Source organism: Nannospalax galili, unplaced genomic scaffold (genome assembly GCF_000622305.1).
Source record: "Nannospalax galili isolate Female #2095 unplaced genomic scaffold, S.galili_v1.0 scaffold127, whole genome shotgun sequence".
In the NCBI taxonomy this organism is placed as follows: Eukaryota; Metazoa; Chordata; class Mammalia; order Rodentia; family Spalacidae; genus Nannospalax; species Nannospalax galili.
This window is the reverse complement of record NW_008360326.1, coordinates 13,364,335-13,386,273: the sequence shown is the minus strand read 5'-3', so window position 1 is coordinate 13,386,273 and position 21,939 is coordinate 13,364,335. Positions and strand designations below refer to the sequence as shown.

Here is a 21,939-nt window from a genome sequence, read left to right as displayed (position 1 = left end):
GAGGTAACTGACACTGATTCTAGCCACTCCAACAGCTATCAAAATGCCTGAAAACAAATCCTGAGTCCATTACTCTCAAGTTCAGCCCTGGCAGAAGAGGAAAAAAAAAGAAAGAAAAATGAGCTATTAACTTGGGGCTAACCATTGCTCCTTGCCTCTTCAGATATTTTTTTAGGGCCAAATCCAAAAACTAACTTTTTTTTTTTTTTTTTTGAGACAGGGTCTCCCTGCAGCTCCAGCTGTCCTGGAACTATGTAGACCAGGCTTGGCCTTGAACTCACAGAGATCTGCCTGCCCCTGTCTCCTGAGTGCTGGGATTAAAGGCATGCACCACCATGCCCAGACACTCTTACTAATTTTAATCAGTTGTTACTTCCCTTCCCTCCACATGTATACAAGCACCTGTCAACCACTGAGGACCCTGTTGAGATGCATGAAGAGGGAACCCTGGCTGACTGACACCTAATCCAGCCCCTCCCACATTGACCCTGTCCAGCAGGAAGTAGCAAGACAACAAAGACCACCCCTATCCTATAACACAAAAGGCTGGAATGTTAAAGTTCAGATAGCCCCGCCCCCTCACCAACAGGGTCTCAGGGACTTCTCAAGCTCCTGAGAAAAGGGAACTGAGCTGACAAGTACCTTTGAAGTAAGGAGCAGACTTTTCTCCACTGTTTGGCCAACACAGCAGGCTTCCCCTTTGATCTCTAAAGAGGACAGGTGTTAACAGTCCTGCTCTCCCACTTTCCCTCCCTGCCCAACTTAAAAAAAAATACATCTTCCCACCTTCTGCAAGAAGCAGAAGCCTCCCCATATACAAAGACCCCAGCTTATGGTCCGGGCAGACATTTTCCCTGCCTGGAAGGGAATCTGTCCCATGTGTTCCTTTGCTAATAAACTCTGTTCCAATGGAGTTTTATCTGTGTCTGGGTACTTTTCCCCAATTAACTCTATCTGTTCGTTCTCCAGCTACTTTTTACCTATCACCAATATGGATTTTTTTTTCCATTCTTACTATTTTACAGTTTCATGCATGTAATGGATTTTAGCCCCTGTCAATCCCCATTCCCTTCCCCCATCCCCCAAATCTCAGCCCCCTCCTCTCCCACTGGCACCTTCTTCTCTGAGTCCCCTCCTCCCTTCATGTCTTCTTTTTGTGTGTGGCCCACTGAGTTTGATTAGAGTCACTTACCCAGTGTGGGAGGGAAGTTATTCATTGGAGCAAGGGCAATTTATGTGTGGCTGCCCCACTGAAGAAAGTGGCCTGCCTCCCCCAACAGGCATTCATTATCTGTAGTCCTTCTGGGAGGGGTGGGGCTTCATAGTCCCCTCCTTCATACATGGTGGGCTGTTGAGAGGCCCAATCCTGTGCCAAGTCTCGTGCAGATAACCAAACTCCTGCGAGTTCATGTGTGCAAAGGCTATGTCATGCTCAGCAGACATCTTTTTACTGTTCATTTCCCTTCCTGAGGGGGTGTTATAGCTGTCCAGCTGAGACGAAGCACTCTAACATCACATATTCTCTGCATTTTGGCCAGCTGTGAGTTTCTGCACTAACCACTGCTGCAAGAAGCTTCTCTGTTGAAGGCCAGACACAGCACTACGGGCACTTAGAGGGCACCTTGACAAAATGGCTCTTTAGCAACACAGTGGTAGGAGGGCCCCTGCTATCACTAGGCGCCCCCTAGCCAAGAGCTCTTGATCAGATAAACAGAACCTGAGAGTTCCCTCCTGTGGAGTGGGCCTCAACTCCAATTGGAAAGTGGCTGGTTACCTCTGCAATAATCTTGCTAGCATATCCACAGTAATGACCCCTCCCTGAATATGGGAACACACACAAACACACACACACACACACACACACACACACACACACAATTAAAACATCCAAATATTTTTATTGGTATGGGCTTGTCATTATTACTGTACCTATAATAAAATAAAAATAATAAAAATCCAACTAAAAAGTTCTCAAATAACTTTTAGAGAAAGGGCCATTGTTTCCAACTGGGACTTGGGGTAACTTTTGATTCTCTAGCCCTTGCAAGTTAGATGCACATATGTATCAGGACAAGCAGATGCCTAGATGCTGACCTACCTGTAACAAAACAACAAAGTCAGAGCTGATTACAACATTGGTTAAGCAGCAGTTCTCCTTGGACTAGTGTCTTTGGTGATAATGAACATCAAGAAGGGCAGTCCCATCTTTCACAGTGCTTCAGGCTCATACAAGTTTTTGGTTACTTCTGGCCAGCCCAAGTCCCTTTCATCTGCATCCCTTCATGTCACCAAGCTCTACACTCCCACAGACAGCCTGTGTCCACTCGATGGACTTTTTTTGTTTTCCTGTGACCTAACAGTCCCTCTATTCACCTTCTGCAGATGTTTTTGTTTTTCCTCTGTTCTTAGTATTTCCCTATAGGCTCCCACTCTCAGAACTTCTAGAATTCTTTTTAACATACAATTCCCAAATTTGTATTATTCGGCCTTGATTTTTTTTCAGAAAGTATCTAGGTCATAATCTTACAGGAAGAACATAGTTTGCCTGATATCTTGGTTCTTGAAAGGCGAATTACCCTTTCTCACAGATTCAGCCATTCCTTCTTTCATTCAACTATTAAGCATTTACCAAATGCCAGTTCACTGCTGTCCCCTGGCACCAACAGGAACACAAAGAACAGAACACTTCTAATCCCAACACTTAAAGACCACTTATGCTTATTGGAGGAAATAAAAAATACTTGTTTCAGAAAATCAAAAGAACAACAAAATTAGGCAGTTTGAATCCTCACTTGAAAATAAACGTAATGTGAAGGGACACATAACCACAGCCCATGTGAGGAAGGCACTGCATCTTTGGGTCTGAACATCAAATTTGAGTTTTAAGTGACAAAGGATAAATCAGCCCTCTTTTATCCCAAACCCATACAACAACTTTCTTCTAGTAACATCAATTTAGCCACTGTGGAGAGAGATGAAAAGGGAGAATTCAGTCATGCTCAGGCTAACCTTAATGATTCCAGCCTCCTCTCATATCCTGGTCTGCACACTTCAAACAAGCCCTACTGGCAAAACTGCCCAGTGATGTGGAAACCATGAGAGTTCGCCTTCGCTGTGGGAGTGGTCTCTTATTTGGCCTCAATTGTGTGGTGCAAGCTTGGAAATTTCACTTTCAGTTTCCTTTTTATTGAACATATCTGAAACACTTTCTTTTAACTAATAGGTTGTCCCTTTTGACTGCCTCCATCAGAATGAGTCCCATTTAATTGATACGATGTTTTTCACTCAGGGTTTTAGTATGTGTTAGTACAAATATCCAGGGACAAACTGTCCAGGTGACCCAAGTCTTACAAATTGTTTCTCTCAAGCTACTTCCCCTTTGTTCTAGGCTGCTGCTCCAGCCTAAGTGACAAGCATGGCCTGCCCGATTACAAGAAACTCTGATTCTCTGCTCCTGTTCTGTGATGGTCAAAGTTAATGATAAACTTGACAGATCTAAAATCATCTGGGAGATGGGCCCCTGAGCAGGCAAGAGGGGATTATCTTGGTTGCACTGAGGTGTGAAGATCTTCCCACTGTGGGTGGAACCATTACCTTGCTGGGTCCTGGACTGTGTAAATCAGGAAAGGAGCTGAGCAGCGGTTCTCACAACTCTTCTTCTGAGTGTGGACCTAATGCAATCAGCTGCTTCAAATGCTTACTGCCTTCACTCTCCCCTCCCCAGGAGGTACCTTGAATTGTGAGCAAAAGTAAACCCTTTCTCCCTAAGATATTGTTATTGGAGTATTTTTCTCACAACAACAGACTTCTGACATTGGACTGACCAGTTTTTACCAATTGTCACTGTACCCTTGAGTAAAACAAGTTGGATTTCTCAGTAGTAAGCCTTCAATGGCTTATTGTTCTAGTGAGAATAAAGTGCAACCTCTTTATCAGACCTACACACCTGGTGACTCCAGTGCTTCACCCACCTCTGCTCTCATTTCAGGACAGTCTTCCTCAATAACTATGCTCAGTCCCAGGAGTCCTTTCATGTCACAGGAGCCCCACAATGCAGAGGGCAGAAATCGCCTTATCCAGTGTGAGCATCACAATTACTCAGAGCTACTGTATGATCACTATGGAAACAGTGACTGGAACATGGTCTATGCTTAAACAGTGTTTCCCAAATGACTCAAGAGTAGGATCTTTGATGAGTCCACATTACATAATAAACGAAACTGGCTAAGAAGTCTGAATACCCACAAGATCTCTGAGCTTTTTCCTGCAATCGTAATGCACTGCACCCATCATTCTACTGGGCATATTTTTGTTCCAGAACACTATCTCAACTTTATAGAAATAAATCTGTGATTCATTTAAAATGTATTGACAAACTGCCTTGCCAGAACAATTTGACAAACAAAATAGCATTTTAATTACGTAGTAATATACACTAGACAGCACTATATCAAGGTTGTGGCAAAGAGAAATGGAAGGTTTCTTGAAATATTGATAGGAAAATTAGGCATATTTACTTTTAATGAGAAATTAAAAATTAAACAGGTATGTAATAAGAAAAACTAAGCAGCTAGAACAAACAAAGAAGCTGAATTCATAACTTAAGAAACCAATGTGTCTCCAGGGGAAAAGAAAGGAGTGAAAAGGGGAAAGAAACTAATTACAGTGATTTTCAATTCTATTGGCAATGTAGAAAACATTTCATCACCATGTAGCAGCAGCAGCGCATACCTCAATTTTCAGATTTAAATGTTCAATAGGAATAGGGACCATTAAACTGTAAGACTATGTACCAGCTATAAATTCTATTCCCAATTTAGTGTCTGATACTCACCAAATTAATGTCACAAGAAAAATAGACACTACAGAGTCCTAATGGGAGTAATGAAACATGGTTCTGAGGACTGAAGTCTCTACATTATTATAAGTGCAACAAACCCTAAAATTATTAACAGAAAGCATCTTAAATTGTATGGCTTCCTCTCAAAGAGAATGTTTATTGCTGCATATCTGAGAAAAATTAATGCTATGCTATTACTATTTTTATACCTTTGGTAAATTTCATTTAACAGTTTTACATACTTCAGTATGCATTCTTTAAAAATCACAGGGGAAAATGTAATGATTAACCTGAGTTTAGCCAAGGCCTGATATTGTCTAAGCTCAGTACTTTGTAAATATCAGACATTCTGTGTGTTTAAGCTTTGATTTTTTTTAATGGAACTATCATCCACATATGATAATATTCCTGCTCTTGAAACACACAACCCAGAGGGTTTTCGTATATTTACAAGTTGTGCAAGCATTACCAGTATTAATTCCAGAATTTTCATGACTCCAAAAGAAACCCCATACCCAATGGTACTCACAACCCTTCTTCACATAGACCCTAGTATCTAGGACATCTCATATAAATCTAGTCATTCAGTACACAGCACTTGTGTGTGATTTCTTTTTCTTGTTTTTAAAGACCATCCATGTTACAGTAAATATCAATATTTATTATGGTCAAGTAATAATTACACACACACACACACACACACACACACACACACACATTTTGTTTCTCTGTTTATCAGCTGATAGACATTCCCAGTTTCCAGGCTGGCCCATGTGGTGGTTTAAATGAGAAGTGTCCTCTGTAGGCTCAGGTATGTGAACACTTGTTCAGTGGGTGGCACTGTCTGGGGAGGGTCATGAAACCTTTGGGAGGTGTGGCCACGCTGGAGGAAGCAGGTCACTGGGAGAGGCCGTGAGAGTGCACAGCCTTGCCCCACTTTCTGTTCTAGTCTCTTTGCTTCCAGTGTGTGCACCAAGATGTGAGCACTCAACTTTCTGTTCCTGTCGCCTCTGCCACCATGCCTTCCTGCCGCGATGGATGCATATCCTTCTGGAACTGAAAGCCCAAATACATTTTTCCTTCTATAAGTTTGCCCTGGTCATGGTGTTTGAGCACAGCAAAGAAAAGAAACTATCACACCCTACAATGAATAACACTCCTATGGTCATTAGACTATTACTCTCTGTATGAGCATGCATTTTCAGATCTCTTGGGGTATACTCCTAGGAGTGGAACCACTGAGTTATACAGTAATTCTGCATTAGCTTTTTAAGGAAGTGACAAATCGTTTTTCAAATGGAGGCAGCACTGTACATTAAGTCCAGCAGTTGTATCAGTTACTTTCCTGTTGCTGTGAGAAAACACCATGGCCAAGGAAACATAGGAGAGCTTATTTGGGCTTAGGGTTTCAGAGGGAGAAGAGTCCACACAGTGGGGAAGGCGGGCAGCTGCAACTGGACACTCACATCTTCAAGCATGTGTAGGAAGCAGAGAGCAAACAAGAAGTGGGACAAGGCTCTCAAAGCTCATCTCCAGTGACATACTTCCTCCGGTAGGGCCCAGCTCCTAAACCTTGACCAACAGCACCACTAACGGGGAATCAAGTGCTCAAGTATGTGAGCCTGTGGGGGACATTTCTCACTGAAACCACTACAGCAGCGCAGGAAGGTTCTGATTTCATCACACTCTCAACACTTGTTTTTATCCATGTTTTTATTATTGCCATCCCAATGAGTACAGAGTGGTACTGACACGCACTTCCTTAAGTAATGATACTGATAAAATGCTTATATTTACAGCATTTAAAATGCAATATAAACAGATAGGTTCACAGGGATAGAAGTCATTAGATATGCACTCAACTTCCACTCTTCACCCCCAAGAAATTAGTTTACAGCTCAGATCAAGAGAAAGCTTCAGAAACAAAGGTGAACCACAGAGAAACTGCCTGGCAAAACTGAAGAAACTGTGATACCCCCTTGCCCTGTGATGTGATATGCTGAGAGGAAACTTGAGTGCCCTTCAACAGCACGGCAGAGCTCAGCCCAATACATTAGCCCATAAACTCTGCAAAACCATGAGAAAGAAACAGGGTTATCCTCCTGATTACAGCAAACAGTACAGAAATGCTATGGAAAGCAAACATTTACACTAAATATAAAGACATCCTCTGCTGTTTGAATTACAAGTGCTAGATGACAAAGCAGTGTATAACAAACAGCATACTGACCCAGTCAAAAGACACCTGAGATGCACAGGAGGCACCAGTGCACTCATTCCCCTCCTGCTCTCTGGAGCATGCTGCTTTTTGTAGGAAGGCATGACTTAAAACTGAAGCATTTCCTGTAGTGTAGAAACCTTATCATTCATGTACAAACTTAAGAAACTATTTTGTCTACTTGTTACTGTAGAGTCAATAGAGGAAAATGTTTCAGTTCAACACAGTAACACAATTCTTTGTTCCCCTAATAAAACTTCTTAGTTTAACTAGCTTCCATAGGCCCCAGAAGATCTCAATTAAAATGCATATATTTAAGATATTCCTGAAAATCAAAACATGGAATAGTATAAAATGCATGTACATTTACTGAAAAACAAGAATTTAGTAACTGACTACTTCCTAAGAAATCAATTCTTTTCAAATAAATACATATATTTCAAAAGGCTCTTCTATAAGTAAAAACTTTATAAAGTAACATGAAGTTTTAAATATTTCAATATTAACTACAACAGCAGATGGTATGGCTTCACATCATCACACCATGTTCAATTTACCAGAAAGCATCATCTACCCAAGTTGATTAGTACATAGGGAGTCCTGGGGGTACAGTGTGGAATCTTCATCAGACACCATAATCATGTCATGACAAGTTGCATGAAATGACAATTTTTTTCTAGTTATCTAAAAATCTGCTAAGAGGCTCACTGAGCTATAGTAATGATAAGATCAAAGGGAATCAGAGTTTTCTACTTCCCATTAAAGAAGAAATATCAAAAAATGAGGGCAATCAAATGAATAAAAATGAACTTCATGAATAAAACATGAAAAATGGAATCAAATTCTATTAAGGTAACAGAAATCCTGTTTTTATGAATAGTATGATGCTCTCAATAACCACATTCCAGTATCTATTTGTGGAAATACCTACAACTTGGATGCTGCTCCAGAGAAGGAGAGAATTAAGAACATTTTCTTCTTGTGAAGGCTTCAGAGACCTTTGGTATAGTGGTTCTCCAAACTTAAGAGACTTCATCATTACGACCATGCAGCTTGGCACATCCATTAGACTGTCTCATGTCAACTGGCTATAACTTTCTGATTTGAAGTGAGTAGACCTAGTTTTTAAGACACAAGAGCCTCCCCTTCTTTTTTCCTTCATGCATAATCTTCCAAAATAAGTATTTTTCATCCCTTAATGGGATGATATACAATTGTCTCTGATAGTAAAGACTCATGGAAGGCACATAGGTAGAACACATTAACTCAGGAAAGTGAGAATTTAAGACCATCAAGTGGACATAAGAATGTTCCAGACAAGTGAGCACCTATTAATAACCACGTGTTCTGTGATGACACAATCCACAAATGTCAGGCTTTCAGCACCTTATCTTCACCCTAATCTACTTTTAAAATGCCTGACTCCATCAGTTTCATCATGCCTTCCTCCCCTGCAATCCATCAAATACCTTTTTGTATGTCTGAGATGCCTAGAGAGTGTCAAGTTAACAAAGGACTCTGGAACCAAAAGGCTAGGTTTTAATCCTGACTTAGATGCTTTGAAGCTGTATGATCTTTGGTAAAATTTTAATCTATGCCCGACTCCCTCATTTATAAAGTAGGTACTAAATAATAAAGCCTGCATCCTAGAATTGATGACTAACACATGTAAAAATACTTAGAACAATGCCTAAAACATAAGAACTATCTAAGTATCCGCTGATATCAAATCTTTATCATCACTTCAAGCTCTTCAGCCTAAGAATCAAAGTCTTATCAAATCTGCATACCTTTCAATAACATTTAATATTTACACATTCAGTTTAAGAGCAGGGATGTATAATTTGTTTCATCTCACTTCGTTCCTGTAGTCTTATGAAGATATTTGTGATGTTTTATCTACTAGCTGGGATACCCATCACTTGCCAAGAAAAGCACCCATCTCGCCACCTGCCTGAAGCACCATTGGGGCTACACACATAAGTGGATAATGAGGCCTGGTGGTGCACACCTTTAATCCCAGCACTCAGGAAGCAGAGGCAGGCAGATCTCTGTGAGGTGGAAGCCAGCCTGGTCCACATGGTGAGTTCCAGGCCTGCTGGTGCTACAGGGAGACCCTGTCTCAAGGAAAAAAAAAAAAAGTGGATAAATGCAGTTTCTGCTATGGAGACCTAGGGATGCTCCTCAATTGCCTACTTCAGCCTTCTCTGTCCAAGGTGCTTAATAAGCATGACCATCTCACAGACGGACTGCCACATGGGTTCTCCCACCACTAGAGGTCACCAAAGCAGATGTGTGGCACAGCTTATGGTTGAAGCTGGTATTTTATGTTTAAATGCCTGATTTCATAAATAGCGTTCAAGCAGTCCTAGTGAAACTGTAAGACAGAAATTCCATTTTCTTATAAAGACACCATAATGACAAGCATAAACTGGACTATTGGGACTCAAACCCAGTTCTTTACCAAGCTGCTTAGGTGCCAAGCCCCTCAACACTGTCATTCACACCTACAGTGCTGAAGGCTTCTGCCTAAAGCAGTCCAAGCCTGGCATCACTCAGGAAAGCCAAATTCTCCATTCTGCCCTTGTACTGCCTATCATGAAAGCCTGATGCCTGTAAGCAGTTAAATACAAAGCCTTTGAAATTGTAGGCTGTGATCTAGAGGCAGACAAGGAAACAATTCAATGTTCTGCTGCACAGCCAATATTTTTTAACTTAAGTCATTAGACTAGAAACTCTTTTTTAAAAAGGGATGTCAGCTATTTTTCTTCCACATAAATGATTCTTGGAGGACAGAGTCTGAAGCAATTTTCTAAGAATATTGAAAGGAAACAATTTTTTTTAATTTTAGCTCAATATTTATTCCTTATACAGTATAATTTGATTAGCACTTAATGGGAAAACAGGCTGCTATAACAAAGTACCATTCACTGGAAAATTTACTTCTCAAAGTTCTAGAGGCTGAAATGGATGCCAGGGAGGTGGCATTGTAATGAGAACCCTCTTATATGTCATGGAAAAGGAACCAGAGGGATCTGTAGAAGTCTCTTTACAAGGCACTAATCTCAGCTGGAGACACGGCTCAGTGGTTAAGAGTACTCGCTGTTCTTGCAGAAGACCCGGGTTCCAATCCCATCACTCACATGGCCGCTAACTGTCAGTAATGCCAGTTCCAGGGGATCCGACCCCCTCTTCTGTCCTCCAAAGACACTGCGTGACACAGGTGCACGCACACACATGCAGGCATAACACTCATATGCATAAAATATTTTTTTTAAAAAGGCACTAATCCCATTTGTGCTGGTTTCACCCATGTGACTTAATTAACCACATGTGATCCACCTCCAAATACTATCAGATGGGGTATTCTGGAGTCTTGGAGATTTGGGGAGCCATTAGCAGGCAAGCATTTTTACGAAATGTATCTGTGTAAGCAGAAAAATTACTGAGGCAAAACTGAGTCAGTAGTTATGAAAAGTGTAAATATGGGCCTACTCTTTCAAATTAGATGATCATCTGTTCTGAGCCACAGAAATACACACCCAAGCCAATCTAAAGAAATGGCCAAAGAAACTGCCAAGCCTTAAGGCTTGATGATCTGGGAATTCTGTTCTAGACTCAACAAAACCCGAGAAGCAATTCAAACTGAGTCAGAGTGCTCATGGTAAGCTTAGGCCAATTTCACCCAAGCAGAATGGAGGAGCAGAACGGTCAGACTGAAGACTCCAACTTCCACCCAGGGCTCACGGTTAAGCAGGAAGACAACATGGTCTAAATAAAGAGAAGACAAAACAAGCAAACACAGAACAGGGGAGTGGGTAAGAAACCCCACCCTAGCTGAAGAACTGCTGGCAGCCGGCTCTGCTGGGAGGGGGAGTCAGTGTCCTTTAAGGATATGACTTTTGGCTCTAGTTTGACCAGGCTCCAGTGGATGGACCCACACTGAAGGGCCATGTGCAGGCACAAATTAGACCCTATAAGCCTTAATATATGATACTATATCATATCATATACTCGGGGTGTGTGGAGGTTAGCCTTGACAACCAACCTCACAGGACCTAGCTGCCTCAAGCTCCTGCTGCCGTGATGGACCCTGGGAGGGAGCCAAACCCCTCCTTCCTTCCTTAGGTTGCTTTAGTCAGGTAATACCCCAGCAACAGGGATTTGCGGAAATAAAGGCACAGAAAGCCTAGTACACAGGTGGGCAGCATGTCCACCTTTGCTCATGCCAGTGTCCTGGTTCTGCTCACTTCAGTTTTGCTCCCACCATGGGGGTCTGGATACCCCAAATCATCAACTTCTAGAATGTTCTATTTCTTTATGCCAAGTTGGAATATCAGGTTACTCTGAAGCCCAGAGTTCAGAAACTTCAAGTTTAGTATCTATTGTTTTAAATTATTCAAAAGGAAACACACATTTTCCTACTGATGTTTGTTCTAAAATACAAATCAAATAGATGAGCCTACAGGCCTAAGTTACACATCACCAGTTTACCCTTGGTTGTGCTGCTCTCAGCCCCTTCACAGGTACAACCACTGTAGTAAAGGCCCCAGCGTTTACAGAGCAGGCACTATTACTACTAACTTTATAGATGAGAAGGGGCTTAGCCAAAACAATCTGGCTCAGTGTCACCTTTGAAAAAAATATTATGTGTATGCATATCTTGCCGGCATGTATGGGAGTACACACATGTTGTGCAATGGCCGTGGAGAAAGATGGCAGCAAATCCCTGGAACTGGAGTTACAGTTGTTGGCTGCCATGTGGGTGCTGGGATTCCAACCCGGGTCCTCTGCAAGAGCAGCCAGTGCTCTTAACCACTGAGTCATCTCTCCAGCCGCCTGGAGCATCACTTCTTAAAATGAAATTGTGGTGGTCCTGTTTGCAGAAAAGCTGTAAGTTTTTAACTCCCAAGCGAGCCTACACTCAAGACCCATTCATCAAAATTAGCATTTAATTATTCCTACCAATTACTTCCTCTATTGCCTTTAGTTCCAGATGAACTGATATCACAGTGATTCTATCAGTTTTTCTCCAGATTTATTTTTTTGGGGTGGGGGGAGAATCTGACCTGTGACTTCAATTATCTCAATGATCTAATTGGTTATCCTGTTTGATAGCTTTTTGCTTATGAGGTTTGGGGTGATTTCCAAGTTTTTTACTTCTCCAAGCTCAGGCTGGAAGCCATCACGCTGCTTCCTAATAAGGGTAGACTTTGATCACAAAGAAAAATAGGAAGGATGTAGTATTAGCACAGTGAGTTTTTCTCCAGAAAGGCAGTGATTATTTCCATTGAAAAGATGCATCTTAAAAATATTTCAAATGAAGATCTTATTACAAAGCCATTTACCATACATGTTATAATTGTTTTGTTGATATGTCAACTTATCAATCTAAATTTAAAGGAATGGTACACAATAATGTTCAAACACCCAATTTGTTTTGGCAACTCACATTCTCATAACTAAGAAAAAATAACAAAATAGTCAGTTTTGAAAATCAAGCTAAAGTCAGGTGTGATGGTACACACCTATAATCCCATACTACTGAAACTTTCGGCAGGAAGATTGCTGTTGAGTTCGAGGCCAGTCTGGGCTACATAGTGAGTATAGGCCAGCCAGAACGATCTAGCCAAAAAAAGGGGGGAAACAAAGTTAAAAAAAATAAATAAAACAAAATAAAGTACAACAAATAGCCCTATTGTTTTTCTCATCTGTAGAGAAACTTGTGCAAAATCGCATGAAGCCTGTGTCTTCTCCAATTTCAGGTGGTTGGAGGAGGGGTTGTAAAATGTCCTCCTCAGTACTCCTTCCCTGTCCTGCAGAGTAAAGTTTACTCTGAAAGGGAAGCCTCAGAGAAAGAAGAGCTTTCTCACCTTACAGGTACAGAAGCCCTGCTATCCGACTGGATCCCTGTCCCTTGTCCCATCACCCAAAGCTGCAGTCAGATTTGGCTTCGGAAGATTCTGCAGAAATGAACCTTACCATCCAAGGCCCTGGCTTAGGTCCCACTGAAGGAACCATCTTTGTAGTGGTGTAAAGTACCACTCCATCTTCCTGTTTCTTGTGAAAAAAAATCTCATCAGAGCTAGAAAAGGTTTAAAGTCACCTGATAAACGGGTATTTTTCTTCTGCTAAGTGCAACTCAGTCATTTGAGTGTATCATTGCTCTCTTTTACTACAAGCTTGGATTTTGTCATCTAATACAGATGTTCTTTAGCAACGTGCAAATAACATACAAACGTGTCAATGTAGAAAACGTCAAAAATTCAGTTCAGGAAACAACTCAGGAAGTTTCCTCACTTGAGAAATGCTCTGAAGACTATAAAGTAGATAAAAGGAGAAAAGGGAGTTTTAAAGAAACGGTATGCACATGGTAGTAGCACAAAGCCACCGAGCACAGAGCTGTTGAGATGGGTCAATATGCCTGGTCAGTTCTGCTAAATTTGTCTTTAGAAATGAGCAGATTGGTTCAAATCAATCTGATCTATTAGGGAACAATTCTAATGTAAATGTCACATAGGAGGCAGACAACTACACCCAGCTGAGGAAATGGCACAGAAGTGGGAAGTGGACCGCTACTTCAGCTCAGAGAACACGCAGATTCCATCTTCTTCCCGCCATCTGACAGTAAGCCATAAGGTGCAATTCTGACAGCCACTTCCAGAAGCATCCAGGACTACCAGGTTTATTGCAGTATGTATATATTTATTACCACTCAACGTGTATAAACTAGGCTACCTCTAAATTGTATGCCGATTAAAAAATTTTATTTTATTACTATTTTATGTAGTGTTTTACTTGCATTAAGTGCACTTACCTGCATACAATGCCTGCAGAAGCCAGAAGAGGGCATCAGATCCCCTGAAACTGGAGTTACAGATGGTTGTTAGCTGCCATGTGAGTGCAGGAAATTGAACCCTGGTCCTCTGTAAGAGCAGGCAGTGCTCTTAATTGCTAAGCCATCTCGTCAGTCCCATTTTTTTAACTGAGGCACTGTCATTGTTTTTTGAGTGTTGCCCTCCTGACACCATTTGCCTCCAAACGCTAGTTTTCAGTGATTTCTGCACAGCACTGTGATTTTTTTTTAGGAATGGCTGTGTCCTACTTTAGCAGGGCTGACAGTACCGTTGGGGGCGAGATTAACTCCTGGAACAGCTGCTAGCCACTTCTATTCCATGTGTCTTACATTGCCATCTTTAACAGAACTCACCAAAGGCAGTTTCTCACCATTCCAGCATTCAAAATACTACACGCTCTTAGCTCTCCTGGTGGATTAGATGGAGGAATCAATTCTCCATCTACACTGTGCCCCATGTTTCCCCTTTATGACAACTCCACCAAAAGCTGTTTTACTTCCTTCATGTTGACTTTAAGAACCAGACTCATTCAATTTTGATATTTGTTTACTGTACTGTATGTCCCAAATGTGCCAAGGTTTCAGGTCTGATTATAGTTATTCAAGGACATACACAACATCTGTGTTTGGCTAGACACTTTCATTAAGAGAAGTAAGTATAGTACTCAGTTTGAGGACATAATCTAGACCAGAATCTCAACAAAGTAGTTATGGAAGAACGAGAACAAGAGCTGAGGATCACATGCTCTGACAACACACACACTGCTCAGTGAACAAGCTGCATTTACATTCGCCGTGCATGTTTCACTCCCAGACAACAGACAAGGTCAGTTACAATAAGTTTCTAAACTTCTGGTCAATTAATTATCCACTTAATAACAAAGGACAGGGCTATGACATCATTACGGGTATAATTAATTTACACAGATCAACTTCCTGTTAATCTTTTTCACCTAGAAAGCAACATCCAGCTTTGTTCAATGAAAAGCAGTCTTGCTGAATTCAACATGAAAGGCTGTCACTGATGCTCTAAGACAAAGGAAAAAAGGCTACGCAGACATACTGGGCATGCGCAGGAGCCAGGCGCGCAGGAACGGAAGCGCACGGTCACGGGAACTGCGGCACATTGCGGCTTCAGAACTTAAAAGTCGTCGGCAAACTGGGGTGAACAGCTGGCTCTAGAGAAGGAAATGCCCCTGTGACTTTTGTCAAAATTATATGTAGGGCCAGCAGTACTAACGTACCGAAGCTTAGGACAGCAGAGTTAAGGAGACAATCCTTGGTAAAAGCTTTAGAACACACCAACCATGTGACCTTAAGACTTAACAGGACAACAAAGGCTCATTTGGTTTTCTAAGGACCAAGTGAAATTTCAAACACACACACACACACACAAATCATAAATTGAGGCGTGAACATGGTTTATGCATATAAATAAATGAATTAAAATGCAGCTTATGTTTAAAATCATTTAAAATGTGTTCATAAATTAGTGACTAGTATTTTCTAAGCCTTTCAATGAGCCCACATTTTAAAACTACATTATGTGCATCAATTAAACATATATTTATGTATTATATATATTAAACTGCAGAGTATGTGAAAAGAACATGAAAGCAGAATTATTTCCTTACCGTGTGTATAACAGAGGGGGTGCAGCACTAGTGGGGCCCTCAGAGGACAACTTTTGTGGGGTTGGTTTTCTCCTTCTACCTGTACTTGGGCTCCAGGGATTATATTCAGGTCCTCAAATGCAAATGCCTTTACCCACTGGGCTATCTTGCTGGTCCCATAAATTATTATTTTTTTAATTAAGGTAAATTGTATAAAATCTCAAGCCACTTTCTGTCAAGATTATCTGAGGACCTGAGAATTTAATGACCCTTCATTTTTGGAGATTAAAAAAAAAAAATCTCAATAGGTCAGCTGCCAGAATTTTTTCTTTCCCCTTTTTAAAAGTGCTATTGGCTTAACAGAAGTGACAGAACTACATTTACACATGAAAATGACTAAAAAAATGAAACTACTAGATTTTATATATAATCCTCAATTTCGCACCACAGCTCTGGGTGAACTGGTGCCAACTCCAATTTTGACCCATCACCACTTATGATTCCCAGAACAATCACAAGCCAGTTCCTCCTCCCTCAGACCACAAGTCTGGGGAATAATGAGAGCTCATTAAAGTTCTCCAACTGACAGCCCTTCAGCTGTAGGTTTTTAAACTACAGGCACATGAGGAGCCAAAGACCCGTATCCCTGGTCTCGTCAAGGGGATTTAAGTCATTACACGCTCACGTTTGCTCCACCTCAGTCTCTGTCTACCCAAAGTCAATGACAAAGCACTATCTCCACTGCCACCCACATTTCATTTGTATGTGAACTGCTTCTGAATTATGTCACTGAAATCCACTCTGCACAAGAACTAGTGAAGAGTGGGGAAAGCAGCCAGACTTCAAAGACATGTTATGTTCCCACAAAGTACACAGCACATCTACAAACTACTTGGTGATATGGGACAGCTTAGGGCCTGTCTAGCATCAATACCTCATTCTTCCTGTAACAGGAATCTGTCACCAACCCCCATTAAATATGATCTTGGAGAAAAAGAGTCTCAATCCAGGGTGCCTTTTCCCCACTTATACAAGGTTTGAGCGAGCAACCCTGGAACAGTAACTGTCCTGGGACCTGTAACTTGTATACAGAAATGAGGACCAACTTTCAAACTAATGCAGCACTCACCTGAAGGAGCTTCTCGGCTGTGCCAAGTCTACCCAAACCCGGAGAGCTCTATTTGTTGCTGACCTTTACCAAGGTACCATGATTTGGCTTTTTCTTTTTTTGTTTTGTTTTTTGGAGACAGGGTCTCTCTATAGCCCCAGCTGGCCTGGAATACATTATGTAGAACAGGCTGGCCTGCATCTCATCCACCTGAGTCTGCCTCCTGAGTGCTGGGATTAAAGGTATGCACACCTGGTGTGGTTTGAGCTTATCCACATATATCCAAGTAACTTTCTTGTCCTGAACTAAACTGCTTGGATAGCTTAAAGTAGATAGTTTTGCATCTTCTGTTTGCAATCAAAGAACATTATTCACAACATCACACATTTACAAAGTCTCACAAACAGATCAAGCATCACCGTCTCCATTTTGACCGGACACAGGCTCTAGACCATAGAACAAGAACACGGAAGTCATATAGGCCGTATCCCAGCAGCCTGCAGCCAGAATGCTATTCCTGAAGGAAGGGGTGCACAGACCTAAGGAAGTGAGCAAAAGCAACTTTTGCATAGAAAGTTCTCTTAATGTTACATGCTTAGCTGAGCACTGGATAAGGAATGTAGTCTCAAAAGGAAAACCAGAGTCTCAAATATGTCTTTTATTTATACCAAGTTCATGTTTTAAAAGAATACTTCCAATTATTGAAGTGATCTTCTAAGCCTTGGATCTCCCTGCCTTTGTCCTTCAGGGGAAAAAAAGTCTAGTGCTCACATCAAGTAAAATACCATTAATGACAGTGTCTACCTAGAACTTCAGGAAAATCATCTGTTCCTACCCACTAAAGAAGAAAACAAAATTGAACAGGCTTCCCCCATCTCTTGATTCTCAGGGCCCTCAGGGCTCTTCTAGAGACTCACCAGTTCACTCCTCACTTCATGCAACGAGTTCACCATTACATTTCTCCAATCAGGAGTCCGAAGGGGGGAAAACAGGAAGTGTGAAATTGTAGCAAAAAGCATTAAGAACATGATTGCATCAGTCCACACTCCTTCTAACAAATGTGCATCTATTACAACAGGCATGTCTTTTCAGGAGGACACAGCCTAGAGAAACAAAGGCACAACAGCAGTATAGCCACATGATAAAGAACCATGTCAAAACTGTACATAAAGTGCACCCATGTGCAGAGAAGAGCAAAACCAAACTCTAAGATTTTAAATGGGGATGAGAGAAACATAGCAGTGCTCAGAGAGGCATCACCCTGTGGGTGACGGGAAGAGGGCACGACTCCTAAAAACTCATCAAAAGCAGCAGGACCATTTCATGAAAACCAAAGGACTTGTCTTCAACCATTCGTTCTAACGAAAGCTAACAGGTCACTCATTAACAAAATTACCACGCATTGAAAGGAAGAAAAAAAAAGGCCTTTAATACACTGGTATGGCAGTATGCAGTCTTTCCACATTGGCTCAAAGCTGGAATCACAACTGACTCATTGAAACACAATTACAAAATGCTGGTATCAGTTATATGAAAGGAAAAAAGATGTGACATTTTCAGTGTTGTACAACAGTTTTTTCCTCAACAAAAACAATCTAGAACTATGCATAGCTGCAAAACACATACACACAAACACACCCCCTACCACTTATAAAAAAACTGAAGTCGCTGTAATACATATATAAATTTCAACCATTACTATCCTAATATTGTGACTGGATTAAAAATGCATAAGCAATTTGGCAGCACAGAGAAACAGCTGATGGTGTAATGACAACATCCCTGGAGCTAAAGCCAGAAGATCCTGGGTCACATAAGCTGTGTGGCCTTGAACCAACCATATCCTGCTGTGTTTCCCGGTTCCTCGTCCATTGATAAATTCTACCCCTTCCTAGGGTCACTGTGAATAATTCAAACAGCATACCACTAAAGTTTGTTTTTCATTTTCCCTTCCTGTCCATAAAGTAATGAGACTTCTCCCTATGGAACTAGACTTTATTGCTTTGTAATTATGATGTGCTTGTAACAATGTCTAAGAAACTAGATGGTAAATAACACCAACATGCAAGCCTGAATGCACACAGTTGGCTATCACTGAGATCCCAAAGGGCTCTAACACACTATCTATTCTGTCCTAGAAATACTGCACATTTTCTTTTCTGAATATAGCCAGAATTATCCCCCAGCTTTGAAATCTCACCACCGTGATGCTGCAAGGAGCAGCTGGTTGACTGAAAGCAACTTACCCTCCCCCACTCCAGCTGTCACCAGGAAACCCTCCTCAATGTGTAGCAGACAATGTAATATTACTACTACTACTACTAACAATCTAACAAATGCTTAGTATTGGGGGTTATTTTTCTTAGGAACTCATTAACTAGAAATTAAGTCTTAAAAAAAAAGAAAAAAAAACCCTCATGTTACCATATGAATGCAAACCAGATGCTTTCATACAACAAAACCCATAGATGACACAAGTATTACTGCCCTTTTCTCCTTGTTTCTCTGCCCCAGTCATTTGATACTGAACAGTTAAAACACTAAACAGCTTTTAATGATGATACAGCTGTCACAATGTAAGACAGATTTTAAAAAGCTGTTTTTTAAAAAAACTGCAGGATATGGTAGCACAGAACTTTAATCCGAGCACTCCTGAGGGATCTCTGTGAGAAGGCCAGCCTGGTCTACAAAGCAAGTTCCAGGGTAGCTGGGGCCGTCTCAAAAGAAGAAAATAAACCGAAAAGAAAATGTCTAAAAACTCTGCAGAAAATCCTATTTCTGTAAAATACGGGTTGGACTGAAGGTTGTATTGATTTAGAAAAAAAGACTCAGGCCCGTGCAAAAGAACCCAGAACCCAGACATGGTGGCCTGGCTGAAAACTCTCCAGGAGAGGTCCGTGGATCCAAAGCACTAGATTGTTAACGCCATGAAATTTAAGGTATAGTGCATGCTCTGAGGTTTTCTATCCAAGTCAGTTTAATATTCTAATTCTTAGGTTCCCAGAAGGCCAAAATATTTTAAACTACCCTAACATGATTTCTAATGTTATTTTCTAAAATACTACACCTTTTGCCAAAATTAGTATTTGTACATATTACTGTGACTTTCTCGTTTTCTTTTGATTTTTTTTTTTTTTGCACAGGGTCTCACTATATATCCCAAGCTGGACTGCAACTTGTGATTTCTCCTGTCTCGGCCTCCTGAGTGCTAGAATTGCAGATGTGAGCCAACACATCCAGCTACTAAGTCTGACCTTATTTAAACTTTCACTATTCAAAATATAACTGAGATAAAATAAGTCAACGGATAAAAGGTCCTCTAAACAAATGGTGACAACCTTGCCCTACAGTCCTAGCTAACCCTACAAAGTACCCTTCCTTCACCATCTATTTGCCTCATTCAACTTAGGCACACCTCACCTCTGGTGGTCTGTGCCACTCTTCTGTTCTCACCTGGCATACTCACAGCATTATGAAGTCACAGTTAAATGACTTGTCCAACGCTCTGCATCTAGAAAACACCTCACCTCATTCAAACCCCATTACCTGTGACTCCACAACAGTTCTGTCCGGCACTGCTAAGCTTTAGCACCCATGGAGGCTTGCTAAAACAATTTGATTCCATAAATCTCGGCTAAGACCCCGATATCTGTTTTCCAATAAATCCCGGGTGCTGCTGATGCTGGCAGACAACTCAGGAACCAAAGCACTGCTGTTGAGGTGGATCTGCTTTCCCACGCTGTGCTGGAACACCAGAACGCTAAAAGTATAAACAGCAACAGAAAGTGGAAGATGGCAAAGAAAGTAATGTGAAGGAAAGAGGAATAATTTACACAAAATAAGAGAGACTGAGAGATAAAAAAGAGATGGGGGGGTGGAATCTGGGTGACACGAACCTATTAAAAGGGCTTTAGGTAGGCACAGCCTGACAACTGAATCTTAACCACGCAACAATTCCATATTAACCGTAAGTATTCAAAAAGAACACAGATTCAAGTGATGCGAATTCTTTGGGCAGAAAGGAGCCGAATTCCCTGAGATAGTGTATTTCTGTCCTCTATCAATGGAAGACCAAGGCTTGAGTTCGGGTTGGGTAGGCGGCACCCTGGAGACACGGAAGTGACTGTCCTTCCAGGACTTCAGACGCGGCAAAGTGGCGGAAGCAACTTGGCCTCCAACTAAGGACTCCCCCAGAGCCCCGGAGCACAGCGCGCCCCTCCAGCTCTTGCGCCCGGGGACTCGCCTGCAGCCTCCGCGGGCGAGGGGACCCAGGCCCGACCTCCGCCCCGCCCGACCTCGGATCTCCGCCCCATCCAAGCCCCGACCGCGGCCCCCGCCCCGCGCCACACCGGCCGCCCACCGCCCTGCGCAGCGGCGAGTAGGACGCCACGCATCAGCAACGCCGCGAATCCGGCAGAATAGACAGGGAAACTCACGCTCTCTAAATCCCGCTGCGTCCCCACGTCTCCGCGCGTATTGCGTCAACACGCAAGGACGCGGATTCCCGAGGCGCCCACTTCCCGCTTGGACTCGGATTCTGGACGCTCCACTTCCTGCGGTTGTGGAGCGGACGCTGCCGGCTGCGCATGCTCAGTGGCCTGCGGCCCGCGCTCTGGTTTCTCCTTCCTGTTCCCCGGGCTCATCCTAGCGTCCTCAGAACAGAGGGTGACGATACGCTATGAATAACCAGTGGCGGGGTACCACGTGCGGAGGCGAGGTCCGGTCCGCGCCCCGCGGCAGGCCCAGGCCGGCCCAGGCGGAGGATGCCCGCTTCCGGCCCGAGCAGCCTGAGCTGCCTCAAGACTCACTGGCCGGCCGAGTGGACTGCGTGGAAAAGTTGCCCTGCAGCGCGAGGCCACGCGTGCATCCCCGTCCCAGGCCAGCGTCCGGCTCTTGAGGGGCTTGGGGTGCTAGGTACTTGCGTCCCGGGGGCGTCTAATGCGCTTTGCATTCTGCTTCCAGTTTGGAAGCAGTCCCGGGTGGGCCTAGGCGCCTGTTTCAGCTCCCTGCAAGGTTGTATGGATTTCACATGAGCAACTGTCTTTGTCATACATATTTCTAATAACTAGAGGAAAGATGCGCAGTTAGTAAAAATGATAACGATAAGTTGAGTTGGGTGCGGTGAAGTGTGCCTTTAGTCTTTCAACACTCCAGAGACAGGCAGGTGGATCTCTTGAGAACCAGGTCAGTCTGGTCTATGTAGTAAGTTCTACGCCGACTGGGGCCACAGAGTTACTTGTTAAAAATAAGAAGGCTGGAGGGATAGCACAGCCTAATGGCTAAAGCTAACAACCAAAATATGAG

The 21,939-nt window shown here is 42.4% G+C and overlaps 1 protein-coding gene across 7 annotated transcripts in view; it reads right to left on the bottom strand.

Annotated features, from left to right (window-relative positions):
* The window catches only part of Rhbdd1 (rhomboid domain containing 1), a 166,130-nt gene extending 144,911 nt beyond the window's left edge, over nucleotides 1-21,219 (bottom strand). For 5 of the 7 annotated variants that reach the window (XM_008825841.3, XM_008825842.3, XM_029559975.1 and 2 more), the window contains exon 1: nucleotides 21,072-21,219. The gene's annotated coding sequence lies outside the window, so the exon portion shown is untranslated. Of the gene's footprint in view, nucleotides 1-20,181; nucleotides 20,396-20,531; nucleotides 20,908-21,071 lie in introns of those variants that run through there. The other 2 variants (XM_029559971.1, XM_029559972.1) reach the window with 2 other exon arrangements.
* Between the last annotated feature and the right edge of the window lie 720 nt (nucleotides 21,220-21,939).